Source organism: Labrus mixtus, unplaced genomic scaffold, assembly GCF_963584025.1.
Source record: "Labrus mixtus unplaced genomic scaffold, fLabMix1.1 SCAFFOLD_109, whole genome shotgun sequence".
Classification (NCBI taxonomy): domain Eukaryota; kingdom Metazoa; phylum Chordata; class Actinopteri; order Labriformes; family Labridae; genus Labrus; species Labrus mixtus.
This window is the reverse complement of record NW_026870144.1, coordinates 80001-94260: the sequence shown is the minus strand read 5'-3', so window position 1 is coordinate 94260 and position 14260 is coordinate 80001. Positions and strand designations below refer to the sequence as shown.

The following is a 14260-nucleotide window of genomic DNA, read 5'->3' as shown; positions in this document are numbered from 1 at the left end:
GTTTCAGCTATCTGTGTATTAATATAAATCTACATAATGAAACATAAAGGAGCAAAGGAGGATAAAATTGCTCTCTTTAAAGGCACCAAACCCCATTGACAAAAACACTAATTTTACCTCAGGAAACAGGAGTTGCTCGTCTACCTCTGCATCAATCTGTTGGATCATTTATCTTATTTTGTGTTTTAAAAAAGATATCGTGATGGACCCTAACTTACCCTTACCCTAGTCACACAAAGACACACACACAATAAAAATAATCATGACAGAAACTCACCTGTCCTGCCAGGTAAAAACACCTGTTTTGTAAATGGAGTCTGGTGGCTTTGAAGAGAGCGATGTAAAACGCTGATTCTGGTTTAAAAAAGGGGATTCTAATTTATCAATAAACCCCAGCATGCTCACTTTGTCACAACTTCCTGACAATAAATGAAAATCCACATCATGTAGTGTATAAATGAAAACAACCACAACAGCTTTCATCTTTTGAGTTGTGTTTAAATGTCAGCAGGAATGTTTATATCACAGATTAATGACAATTATTTAAATAATGAATGCACTTTGTGGTAAGAGAATAGATTCTGACTTTACCATGTAGGCCTTCATAAAGACCCCAGAATAACCAGTTCACACTGGTTTCGTCTCAGAGAAGTCCAAACTTGACTTCCTGTCTGATGTGCGGAAGCTGAACAGAAACTAAAGTCTCACTTTAATTCTTGTTTTTGTTATCACGAAGAGATTCCGGGAGGAAACATCCACAAACAGCCGCTTCGCTTTCTGTCTTGACAGCTGCGGCTGCGTCAAAGGTGACGTAATAACACCGGAAATGCTGCCGGACCGGCTTCAAAATTAAAGCCTGTCAAACATGACATCTGTTTATGACAAATAAAGAAACTTTTTAAAGACATTAAAGGAAGAATGTGTCGACTCTCTGATCCAATAGATGAGCTCCAGCATGAAACCAAAACAAACTGCTGTTAGGCCACGCCTCCTCCATACTGAAGCCTCCGCCCTCCTCCAGAGACACACCTCCAAGTCGAGCTGCAAACACCTGTGTCCTGTATTGTTGTGTTAGTATGCTAATGTTAGCGCTCTTTAGTTAGCTCGTAGCTTCTATAGCTGTGTCCTGCATTGTTGTGTTAGCATGCTAATGTTAGCGCTCTTTAGTTAGCTCGTAGCTTCACGTTGTTGTGTTAGCATGCTAATGTTAGCTCTCTTTAGTTAGTTCGTAGCTTCACGTTGTTGTGTTAGCATGCTAATGTTAGCTCTCTTTAGTTAGCTCGTAGCTTCACATTGTTGTGTTAGCATGCTAATGTTAGCTCTCTTTAGTTAGTTCGTAGCTTCACGTTGTTGTGTTAGCATGCTAATGTTAGCTCTCTTTAGTTAGCTCGTAGCTTCACATTAACTGTGTCCTGTATTGTTGTGTTAGCATGCTAATGTTAGCTCTCTTTAGTTAGCTTGTAGCTTCACGTTGTTGTGTTAGCTGCTGTGATTAAAAAAATCGGATACATCAGCTCGTCTGTTAACATATTCTCTTCCTCAGGTCTGTTTCGCCCGGTCATCATGACTACGTCAACTCAAGTGAGTTTTCATCAAGTTGACGTCATCCGTGCGGCCTATAAAGCCACGCCCCTCCCATTGACGTCATCCAGACCGTCTGAACCAAACCGTCCTGAACCAAAGCGCCTGAACCAAACCGTCCTGAACCAAACCAAACCGTCTGAACCAAACCGTCCTGAACCAAACCACACCGTCTGAACCAAACCGTCTGAACCAAACCGTCCTGAACCAAACCAAACCGTCTGAACCAAACCGTCTGAACCAAACCAAACCGTCTTGAACCAAACCGTCTGAACCAAACCGTCTTGAACCAAACCGTCTGAACCAAACCAAACCGTCTGAACCAAACCAAACCGTCTGAACCAAACCGTCTTGAACCAAACCGTCTGAACCAAACCAAACCGTCTGAACCAAACCGTCTTGAACCAAACCGTCCTGAACCAAACCGTCTGAACCAGACCGTCTGAACCAAACCAAACCGTCTGAACCAAACCAAACCGTCTGAACCAAACCGTCTTGAACAAAACCGTCCTGAACCAAACCGTCTGAACCAGACCGTCTGAACCAAACCAAACAGTCTGAACCAAACCGTCCTGAACCAAACCGTCCTGAACCAAACCGTCTGAACCAAACCGTCCTCAACCAAACCGTCCTGAACCAGACCGTCTGAACCAAACCAAACCGTCTGAACCAAACCGTCTGAACCAAACCGTCCTGAACCAAACCGTCTGAACCAAACCAAACCGTCTGAACCAAACCAAACCGTCTGAACCAAACCGTCTTGAACCAAACCGTCTGAACCAAACCGTCTTGAACCAAACCGTCTGAACCAAACCAAACCGTCTGAACCAAACCGTCCTGAACCAAACCGTCCTGAACCAGACCGTCCTGAACCAGACCGTCCTGAACCAAACCGTCTGAACCAGACCGTCTGAACCAAACCGTCCTGAACCACGCCCCTCCCCTCTGTGCTCCGTCTGCACCCCCTCCCCTCTGTGCGGCCTCTAAAGCCACGCCCTTCCCTGTGTTTCCCTAAAGCCGTGCCCCCTCTGCACTCCCTCTAAAGCCACGCCCCTCTGCGCGCCCTCTAAAACCACGCCCCGTCGGTGCGCCCTCTAAAGCCACGCCCCCTCCCTTACATCGGGCGCCGAAGTGGACCTCAGCTCATCTCTGTAGAAACTACGTCGTCTCATTCAGCGGTAAGTAAACTCACAGTATAAACTCCTAAAGTCACGCCATGTGGTAGAGAGCGAGCAGGGAGACAGGGAGACAGGGAGACAGGGAGGCGTGTGATTGGTTCATCAGATTGGTACCTCGTGGCAGACATTGGTCAAAGTTTTTACAAACTGATACAGATGATGGCTCTGGAGGAAATGACCAACCCTGACTTTATCATGTTATCTTCTGTACTAACATGCGTCTCTCCTCAGATGTTATTTTATTTTGAAGGTCATACCCGGAAGCAGTGGGAGTTGTAGTTCTGGTCTTGACGTGTTGCCGCGGCTCCAGCGAGCGACAGCAAACATGGACGTCACATGTGAGAGAATGACCTAAACATGATCGTTCCAGCTTTCTGTGGGACAAACCAGCAGCGACAACAAGGTGAGTGGAGAACACCTGACACATTCATCGAGTTTATCCTACTCACACACAAACACGGAGGCGGGAACGGCTGAAAGTAGCCGCCTGGTTAGCCGGCTAACGCGGGGAGCTAGCAGACATTAAAGACGTTTAACGGGAACCCTGTGCGCCCATTATCGGACAACCCGGACACAGAAAGCAGCGTTTAGTCCTTTAATAACCCAACATTATTTCTCTTTTAAATATGAGTAAAGGTGGCCTTTATCTAACTGTCCTCTAGTTTTAACGTGAACGTGTAATAAATTTCTTCCTCGTTGGTTTTTGGTGTAACGGGAACAGGTTGTTCCTGGTGTTGAATAAAATCAGCTATTAGCCGTTATAACGACAAAACGGAAAACAATACCGGGGGGGGGGGGGGGGGGCTGCAGCAGGACGAGGGAAACACACACAGATTCACGGTTTCATTACCGGATATCTGAAGGCGGGAAGTTTTATTTACATCTTTTTAAAGATGTAAATAAATAAAGAGAGAGTAGCTTTGTCCGATAATGGAAACAGTCCAGTGAAAGAGGGTTTAAGTGTTAAATTTGAAGCAGCAGCTGCTGGGGCCTCTTCATCACAGTGATGCTTCATCCATCAGCTGCACGGGGGGGGGGGGGGCCTGCTCCTGCAGACTGTGTGTGGGGGGAACTCCTGCAGACTGTGTGTGTGTGTGGGGGGGGGCAGCTCCTGCAGACTGTGTGTGGGGTAGACTCCTGCAGACTGTGTGTGTGTGTGTGGGGGGGGGGGGGGGGGGGGGGGGGGGCACCTCCTGCAGACTGTGTGGGGGGGGGGGACTCCTGCAGACTGTGTGTGGGGTAGACTCCTGCAGACTGTGTGTGTGTGTGTGGGTGGGGGGGGCACCTCCTGCAGACTGTGTGGGGGGGGGGGACTCCTGCAGACTGTGTGTGGGGTAGACTCCTGCAGACTGTGTGTGTGTGTGTGGGTGGGGGGGGGCACCTCCTGCAGACTGTGTGTGGGGGGGGCACCTCCTGCAGACTGTGTGGGGGGGGGGGACTCCTGCAGACTGTGTGTGTGTGGGGGGGCACCTCCTGCAGACTGTGTGTGGGGGCACCTCCTGCAGACTGTGTGTGTGTGTGGGGGGGGGCACCTCCTGCAGACTGTGTGTGTGGGGGAGACTCCTGCAGACTGTGTGTGTGTGTGTGGGGGGGGCACCTCCTGCAGACTGTGTGTGTGTGTGTGTGGGGGGGGGGGGCACCTCCTGCAGACTGTGTGTGGGGGAGACTCCTGCAGACTGTGTGTGGGGGAGACTCCTGCAGACTGTGTGTGTGTGGGGGGGGGGGGGGGGGCACCTCCTGCAGACTGTGTGTGGGGGGCACCTCCTGCAGACTGTGTGTGTGTGTGGGGGGCACCTCCTGCAGACTGTGTGTGGGGGCACCTCCTGCAGACTGTGTGTGGGGGAGACTCCTGCAGACTGTGTGTGTGTGTGGGGGGGGCACCTCCTGCAGACTGTGTATGGGGGAGACTCCTGCAGACTGTGTGTGGGGGGGGGGCACCTCCTGCAGACTGTGTGTGGGGGAGACTCCTGCAGACTGTGTGTGTGTGGGGGGGGGGGGCACCTCCTGCAGACTGTGTGTGGGGGGCACCTCCTGCAGACTGTGTGTGGGGGGGGGACTCCTGCAGACTGTGTGGGGTTAACAGGAGGATCTGCATGTTTATTTAATATTCTGTCTGTGTGTGTGTGTGTGTGTCTGTCTGTCTGTCTGTCTGTCTGTCTGTCTGTCTGTCTGTGGGTTAGAGGGTCCTGAACCAGACCGTCTGAACCAAACCGTCCTGAACCAAACTGTCTGAACCAAACCGTCTTGAACCAGACCGTCCTGAACCAAACCGTCCTGAACCAGACCGTCCTGAACCAAACCGTCTTCAACCAAACCGTCCTGAACCAGACCGTCCTGAACCAAACCGTCCTGAACCAGACCGTCTTGAACCAGACCGTCTTGAACCAGACCGTCTTGAACCAGACCGTCCTGAACCAGACCGTCCTGAACCAAACCGTCCTGAACCAGACCGTCCTGAACCAAACCGTCTTCAACCAAACCGTCTTCAACCAAACCGTCCTGAACCAGACCGTCCTGAACCAAACCGTCCTGAACCAGACCGTCTTGAACCAAACCGTCCTGAACCAGACCGTCCTGAACCAGACCGTCTTGAACCAGACCGTCTTCAACCAAACCAAACCGTCCTGAACCAAACCGTCTGAACCAAATCGTCCTGAACCAGACCGTCCTGAATCAGACCGTCCTGAATCAGACCGTCCTCCACCAAACCGTCTGAACCAAACCGTCCTGAACCAGACCGTCTGAACCAGACCGTCTGAACCAAACCAAACCGTCTGAACCAAACCAAACCGTCCTGAACCAAACCAAACCGTCTGAACCAGACCGTCTGAACCAAACCAAACCGTCCTGAACCAAACCGTCCTGAACCAGACCGTCTGAACCAAACTGTCTGAACCAAACTGTCTGAACCAAACCGTCTGAACCAGACCGTCCTGAACCAGACCGTCCTGAACCAGACTGTCCTGCACCAAACCGTCTGAACCAAACCGTCTGAACCAAACCGTCCTGAACCAGACCGTCTGAACCAAACCGTCCTGAACCAGACCGTCCTGAACCAAACCATCCTGAACCAGACCGTCTGAACCAAACCATCCTGAACCAGACCGTCTGAACCAGACCATCTGAACCAAACCAAACCATCCTGAACCAGACCGTCTGAACCAAACCAAACCGCCCTGAACCAGACCGTCTGAACCAAACCAAACCGTCCTGAACCAGACCGTCCTGAACCAAACCGTCCTGAACCAGACCGTCTGAACCAAACCAAACCGTCCTGAACCAAACCGTCCTGAACCAGACCGTCTGAACCAGACCGTCTGAACCAGACCAAACCGTCCTGAACCAAACCGTCTGAACCAAACCGTCTGAACCAAACCGTCCGGAACCAGACCGTCTGAACCAGACCGTCTGAACCAAACCATCCTGAACCAAACCGTCCTGAACCAAACCGTCTGAACCAAACCGTCTGAACCAAACCGTCCTGAACCAGACCGTCTGAACCAAACCAAACCGTCCTGAACCAAATCGTCCTGAACCAGACCGTCTGAACCAAACCGTCTGAACCAGACCGTCTGAACCAAACCATCCTGAACCAAACCGTCTGAACCAAACCGTCTGAACCAAACCATCCTGAACCAAACTGTCTGAACCAAACCATCCTGAACCAAACCGTCCTGAACCAGACTGTCTGAACCAGACTGTCTGAACCAGACTGTCTGAACCAGACTGTCTGAACCAAACCGTCCTGAACCAAACCGTCTGAACCAGACCGTCTGAACCAAACTGTCCTGAACCAAACCATCCTGAACCAAACCGTCTGAACCAAACCGTCTGAACCACACCGTCTGAACCACACCGTCTGAACCAAACCGGGAAAAGTAGCTGCAGCTAGGCTACATCAAACGTGCTGAATACTTATAGCATAGTTTTTTATGACTTTTTGACATTTACCCGCCCTGTGGCGGATAGCCCTCTGAAAAGTGCTCGCCAAACTGAAAATCTACCCGCATTTGGCGCTTGGCGGGTGTTAATTTGGGACCCTGCGCGGTAACAAACAGGTATCATCATTAAATGGTTTTGAGTCTTACTGAAGTTCTGTTGGTTCTTTACCTGACGGGGTGTTGATGTGTGTGTGTGTGTGTGGTGATTGAACAGACACAGGTGTGTTTGGTGGTCGTTGTGTCTCAGGTGATGTTTAGTGATGCGTTTAAGTGTCGTTCATGTTTACACAGAGGAGACTCAGAAGTGTCTCAGCCTGCAGGTGAACATGAACACAGCAGATACCTGAGATAAGAGTCCGGGCGTGTCGCCTCTTGTAAAGAATTTGTCACTGCAGAGTGAGACTGTGATACCCGAGGGACACTTCAGGGTCCATCGGGAAATCTGAGCTCTGACTGAAGTGTTTGGTTTGAATGTGACCCCCTTCAGAAGGAGGTTTCACAAAGACTAAATCAGGACTTAAGATCTGATGAATCCAGAATTTTAAACTTTTAGTAAAACTATGGATGGAAGCTGGCATGCTCGCTGTCGGGTAACACGAGGAGCGCTGTAGGGAGGGACGCCCTGACGAAGGCGTTTTCCACTCTTTTTCTTTCCTCTCCACCTTCAGCCCTCCCACAGAGGTGTGCCCGTCACCGCTTCAGAGACCGCTCCACTACCAAACGGAGGTCAGCTGCTCCACTCTCCTAGTTTTTTCTATGATATGATTCTAGTAAACTTCAGTCCCTGTTTGTTCCCATGGCAACAAAACTAGAATTCCTCGGCGCCCAATGTCCGGTAATTTCTCGTTTTTTTAATTACCAATGAATGAAGACTCCTGCACACTGTCAACATTTCACATTGTCGAAAATGTGAAAGGTCTCAGCAGACTCTTACTCTACTTCTAAGTCAGTAATCGATCTGAATCTGAACTTCTGATTTCTGAAGATTCAAAGTTGAACGTTGAGTCATACAGAACCAGGATCAGATGTTGTGTTCAGGGTTCTCGGGAGTCTGCAGCATGTCCCAGCATGCACGGGAAAGAGGCCCCTCACACAAACACATTTCCAGTCCAGTTCCTCTACATGTCATCGTTCAGTGGGAGGAAATCTGAGGACTCGCTCCTCTACATTCCTCCTGCGATGCATTCACTGTCTCTACTTTTTAAGGGATTACGCAACAATCAAGCAGACGCAGTGTTAAACATGAGGACAGATGGGGGGACTCAGGACTCTCTGAGGACCAGAACACACCCTCTACACATTTCTAGTGTTTTATGTCATGAATATTTGGTGCAGGGCGCGCTCACATTCATGATGTGTTCTCTGAGCTTTGCTTTCTGAAGAAGAGGAAACGGTTCAATTGAAAGGTTTATTTTTATGCTGGATGTATTTTTAAAGAGGGGGGGGGGCAAGAGGTTTGCATTAGTGATGTGAAAAGCAGTTCATTTCAGTGTACTGAATCAGTAGAATCAGTTCAGTAAAGTGATTCTTTCAAAACATTCGTTCACTGAATCGTTCAGTACTTCTCAGCAGCTCTGTCTGTGAATCAGAATTTAATGAACTGAAACACGGCCGAACGTTTAGTTCTGCTTGCGATCGTACTGAGAACAGCCGGTGGTGAATGATAAACCAATGAGCTGAGAATTTAGTTGGATAAAGTTACAGTTTGCAAACTGAAAGCCGCTAAAACAATCACATTTATTTTCCCCGACCGTTCTGTTCAGTACGTTCAGTACACGTTCAGTTCGATCACTGAACGAGAGCTCCGCTCTTCCTCTCAGTCAGTCAGTGATTCACGTCGGAGCTCTCGTTCAGTTCGTTTAGTGATTCACGTCGGAGCTCTCGTTCAGTTCGTTTAGTGATTCACGTCGGAGCTCTCGTTCAGTTCGTTCAGTGATTCACGTCGGAGCTCTCGTTCAGTTCGTTTAGTGATTCACGTCGGAGCTCTCGTTCAGTTCGTTTAGTGATTCACGTCGGAGCTCTCGTTCAGTTCGTTAAGTGATTCACGTCGGAGCTCTCGTTCAGTTCGTTTAGTGATTCATGTCGGAGCTCTCGTTCAGTTCGTTTAGTGATTCACGTCGGAGCTCTCGTTCAGTTTGTTTAGTGATTCACGTCGGAGCTCTCGTTCAGTTTGTTCAGTTCGTTTAGTGATTCACGTCGGAGCTCTCGTTCAGTTCGTTTAGTGATTCACGTCGGAGCTCTCGTTCAGTTCGTTTAGTGATTCACGTCGGAGCTCTCGTTCAGTTCGTTTAGTGATTCACGTCGGAGCTCTCGTTCAGTTCGTTTAGTGATTCACGTCGGAGCTCTCGTTCAGTTCGTTTAGTGATTCACGTCGGAGCTCTTGTTCAGTTCGTTTAGTGATTCACGTCGAAGCTCTCGTTCAGTTCGTTCAGTTCGTTCAATTCGTTTAGTGATTCACGTCGAAGCTCTCGTTCAGTTCGTTCAGTTCGTTTAGTGATTCACGTCGGCGCTCTCGTTCAGTTCGTTTAGTGATTCATGTCGGAGCTCTCGTTCAGTTCGTTTAGTGATTCATGTCGGAGCTCTCGTTCAGTTCGTTCAGTGATTCATGTCGGAGCTCTCGTTCAGTTCGTTTAGTGATTCACATCGGAGCTCTCGTTCAGTTCGTTTAGTGATTCATGTCGGAGCTCTCGTTCAGTTCGTTTAGTGATTCACGTCGGAGCTCTCGTTCAGTTCGTTTAGTGATTCACATCGGAGCTCTCGTTCAGTTCGTTTAGTGATTCATGTCGGCGCTCTCGTTCAGTTCGTTCAGTTCGTTTAGTGATTCACGTCGGAGCTCTCGTTCAGTTCGTTCAGTTCGTTTAGTGATTCACGTCGGAGCTCTCGTTCAGTTCGTTTAGTGATTCACGTCGGAGCTCTCGTTCAGTTCGTTCAGTTCGTTTAGTGATTCATGTCGGAGCTCTCGTTCAGTTCGTTCAGTTCGTTTAGTGATTCATGTCGGAGCTCTCGTTCAGTTCGTTCAGTGATTCACGTCGGCGCTCTCGTTCAGTTTGTTTAGTGATTCACGTCGGAGCTCTCGTTCAGTTCGTTTAGTGATTCACGTCGGAGCTCTCGTTCAGTTCGTTTAGTGATTCATGTCGGCGCTCTCGTTCAGTTCGTTCAGTGATTCATGTCGGAGCTCTCGTTCAGTTCGTTCAGTTCGTTTAGTGATTCACATCGGAGCTCTCGTTCAGTTCGTTTAGTGATTCACGTCGGAGCTCTCGTTCAGTTCGTTTAGTGATTCACGTCGGAGCTCTCGTTCAGTTCGTTTAGTGATTCATGTCGGCGCTCTCGTTCAGTTCGTTTAGTGATTCATGTCGGAGCTCTCGTTCAGTTCGTTCAGTTCGTTTAGTGATTCACATCGGAGCTCTCGTTCAGTTCGTTTAGTGATTCACGTCGGAGCTCTCGTTCAGTTCGTTTACTGATTCACGTCGGAGCTCTCGTTCAGTTCGTTCAGTTCGTTTAGTGATTCATGTCGGAGCTCTCGTTCAGTTCGTTCAGTTCGTTCAATTCGTTTAGTGATTCATGTCCGAGCTCTCGTTCAGTTCGTTTAGTGATTCACGTCGGAGCTCTCGTTCAGTTCGTTTAGTGATTCATGTCGGAGCTCTCGTTCAGTTCGTTTAGTGATTCACGTCGGAGCTTTCGTTCAGTTCGTTCAGTTCGTTTAGTGATTCACGTCGGAGCTCTCGTTCAGTTCGTTTAGTGATTCACGTCGGAGCTCTCGTTCAGTCCGTTTAGTGCTTCACGACGGAGCTCTCGTTCAGTTCGTTTAGTGATTCATGTCGGAGCTCTCATTCAGTTCGTTCAGTTCGTTTAGTGATTCACATCGGAGCTCTCGTTCAGTTCGTTTAGTGATTCACGTCGGAGCTCTCGTTCAGTTCGTTCAGTGATTCACGTCGGAGCTCTCGTTCAGTTCGTTCAGTGATTCATGTCGGAGCTCTCGTTCAGTTCGTTCAGTTCGTTTAGTGATTCACGTCGGAGCTCTCGTTCAGTTCGTTTAGTGATTCATGTCGGAGCTCTCGTTCAGTTCGTTCAGTGATTCATGTCGGAGCTCTCGTTCAGTTCGTTCAGTTCGTTTAGTGATTCACGTCGGCGCTCTCGTTCAGTTCGTTTAGTGATTCATGTCGGAGCTCTCGTTCAGTTCGTTCAGTGATTCATGTCGGAGCTCTCGTTCAGTTCGTTTAGTGATTCACGTCGGCGCTCTCGTTCAGTTCGTTTAGTGATTCATGTCGGAGCTCTCGTTCAGTTTGTTTAGTGATTCACGTCGGAGCTCTCGTTCAGTTCGTTCAGTGATTCATGTCGGAGCTCTCGTTCAGTTCGTTTAGTGATTCATGTCGGAGCTCTCATTCAGTTCGTTCAGTTCGTTTAGTGATTCACATCGGAGCTCTCGTTCAGTTCGTTTAGTGATTCACGTCGGAGCTCTCGTTCAGTTCGTTCAGTGATTCACGTCGGAGCTCTCGTTCAGTTCGTTCAGTGATTCATGTCGGAGCTCTCGTTCAGTTCGTTCAGTTCGTTTAGTGATTCACGTCGGAGCTCTCGTTCAGTTCGTTCAGTGATTCACGTCGGAGCTCTCGTTCAGTTCGTTCAGTGATTCATGTCGGAGCTCTCGTTCAGTTCGTTCAGTTCGTTTAGTGATTCACGTCGGAGCTCTCGTTCAGTTCGTTAAGTGATTCACGTCGGAGCTCTCGTTCAGTTCGTTTAGTGATTCATGTCGGAGCTCTCGTTCAGTTCGTTTAGTGATTCATGTCGGAGCTCTCGTTCAGTTCGTTTAGTGATTCACGTCGGCGCTCTCGTTCAGTTCGTTCAGTTCGTTTAGTGATTCACGTCGGCGCTCTCGTTCAGTTCGTTTAGTGATTCACGTCGGAGCTCTCGTTCAGTTCGTTTAGTGATTCACGTCGGAGCTCTCGTTCAGTTCGTTCAGTTCGTTTAGTGATTCACGTCGGCGCTCTCGTTCAGTTCGTTTAGTGATTCATGTCGGAGCTCTCGTTCAGTTCGGTTAGTGATTCACTTCGGCGCTCTCGTTCAGTTCGTTCAGTGATTCACGTCGGCGCTCTCGTTCAGTTCGTTTAGTGATTCACGTCGGAGCGCTCGTTCAGTTCGTTTAGTGATTCACGTCGGAGCTCTCGTTCAGTTCGTTCAGTGATTCACGTCGGAGCTCTCGTTCAGTTCGTTTAGTGATTCACGTCGGAGCTCTCGTTCAGTTCGTTAAGTGATTCACGTCGGAGCTCTCGTTCAGTTCGTTTAGTGATTCACGTCGGCGCTCTCGTTCAGTTCGTTCAGTTCGTTTAGTGATTCACGTCGGCGCTCTCGTTCAGTTCGTTTAGTGATTCACGTCGGAGCTCTCGTTCAGTTCGTTTAGTGATTCACGTCGGAGCTCTCGTTCAGTTCGTTCAGTTCGTTTAGTGATTCACGTCGGCGCTCTCGTTCAGTTCGTTTAGTGATTCATGTCGGAGCTCTCGTTCAGTTCGGTTAGTGATTCACTTCGGCGCTCTCGTTCAGTTCGTTCAGTGATTCACGTCGGCGCTCTCGTTCAGTTCGTTTAGTGATTCACGTCGGAGCGCTCGTTCAGTTCGTTTAGTGATTCACGTCGGAGCTCTCGTTCAGTTCGTTCAGTGATTCACGTCGGAGCTCTCGTTCAGTTCGTTTAGTGATTCACGTCGGAGCTCTCGTTCAGTTCGTTCAGTGATTCACGTCGGAGCTCTCGTTCAGTTCGTTCAGTGATTCACGTCGGAGCGCTCGTTCAGTTCGTTCAGTGATTCATGTCGGAGCTCTCGTTCAGTTCGTTCAGTGATTCACGTCGGAGCTCTCGTTCAGCTCGTTCAGTTCGTTCAGTGATTCACGTCGGAGCTCTCGTTCAGTGAACGAACTGAACGAGAGCTCCGCCTCCGAGTCATTCTCTTCCTCTCAGTACGTTCAGTGAACGAAACACTGACTGAACGTGAACGAGCGAGACTGCGAGTCACCAGCCTCAGTCACACACACACACACACACACACACACACACACACACTGTACTGACTGAGGAGAGGAGGGAGGGTGGGCTTTGAGTGACTCTTACGGTCTAGAGAGAGAGAGGTTATGAAGGGGGGTTCTGGGTGTATTTGGAGTCTCTTGAGTGTTTCAGATGATTAACTGTTGGTGAGACTGTTGCAGTGGTCCAGTCTGTTTTATCAAACATGGCACTGATACTGAAATGTGTTTTGACTCCTCCCACCTCATGATGCTCACCACTACTGCACGCACACGGGGGCGTCTGTTACGCACGATCATGGATGTTTCCAAACAGCTTGACCTCGCTGGTGTCTGCTGCTTGGTCACTTTAAAGTTTATTTTAGAGCTATGAGGAGAATAAGAATCTGAGGTAATCATCATGAAGCTGGACAGTTTTTGTGATTGTTTGTTTACGTCTTTATGTTGACGGCATTTCTTCAAACAAATAATTTTATTTACATTTCTAAGATCAGATTCTTTTAAATGATCAAATAAATCTTCCTCCTGTGTCACGTGACAGTTAAACAAAAACAAACATGTGCGTGCGTGCGTGTGTGCGTGCGTGCGGCCCTCGGCCATGTTGGCGAGCAGCCAGCCTCCCTCCACTGTGACCATCTGTGTCGGGAGTGTTGCTCTTTGTTTTTGTCCCGCTCTGCTGAAACGCTCTCACACACAATCTCCATGATTTTTACAATATTATCAGGACAGCTTTAGTGCTTGTCACAACACACACACACACACACACACACACACACACACACACACACACACACACACACACACACACACACACACACACACACACACACACACACACACACACACACACATGCATCATGTTAATAATGTTATTGAATTTGTTGAACAGATGAAATCAATGCAACAGGAGGCCAGTGTTGTTTCAGAGTTTGACCTTAAATACAAATAAAGCCCGGATTGTTCTGAAGTTTTAAATCTGCAGGTGATGTGTTTTCACAACCATGTCTTCTTACTTTGGATTAAACAATCACAACATATCGCTTCTTAACAACAAAGATATTTATTCCAATATATTCAATTATAACTCCTGAATTTGGATGCTCAATTTATGCAAAAATCCTCTCAGACGCATGAAAGAGTACAGAGCGTGTTCAGAGTGGAGACCTGATTCCACAGAATAAGATGTTAAATTGTCCGATCTTTTGGCATTGTGTGAAAGACTGTGTGTCAGGAGAGAGGAGTCATGAAGGAACAGATCCAGAACATGGCTTCATTAGATGAAACATGACAGAAGCTGTGATGTCTGTGTGAACTCAAGGAGCATGAATACTCTGTGCACTCTGACATGCTCCAGTGTTGTATTGACAGCTTGATTGTGCAGAAAGGTCTGAGTGCTGACACAACCTTAATGCCTGAGGTTTGTTGCATTTCCTTCGTTCCTGTTCCTGTAAATAATCAGTGTGAAAGGTCTCACTCCGAGTTCACTTCCTGACTCTCACTTTAATCCTCTCTGCCCTCCGTCTCTCTGCATCATCAACCTCAAACTGACTGCTG

The 14260-nt window shown here is 48.5% G+C and overlaps 1 protein-coding gene across 1 annotated transcript in view; it reads left to right on the top strand.

The window, feature by feature from the left end:
- Nucleotides 1–3016: 3016 nt before the first annotated feature.
- Nucleotides 3017–14260, top strand: part of LOC132963862 (DENN domain-containing protein 4B-like) — a 51832-nt gene continuing 40588 nt past the window's right edge. Inside the window, exon 1 of the mRNA XM_061033583.1 lies at nt 3017–3162. The gene's annotated coding sequence lies outside the window, so the exon portion shown is untranslated. The remainder of the gene's footprint in view (nt 3163–14260) is intronic.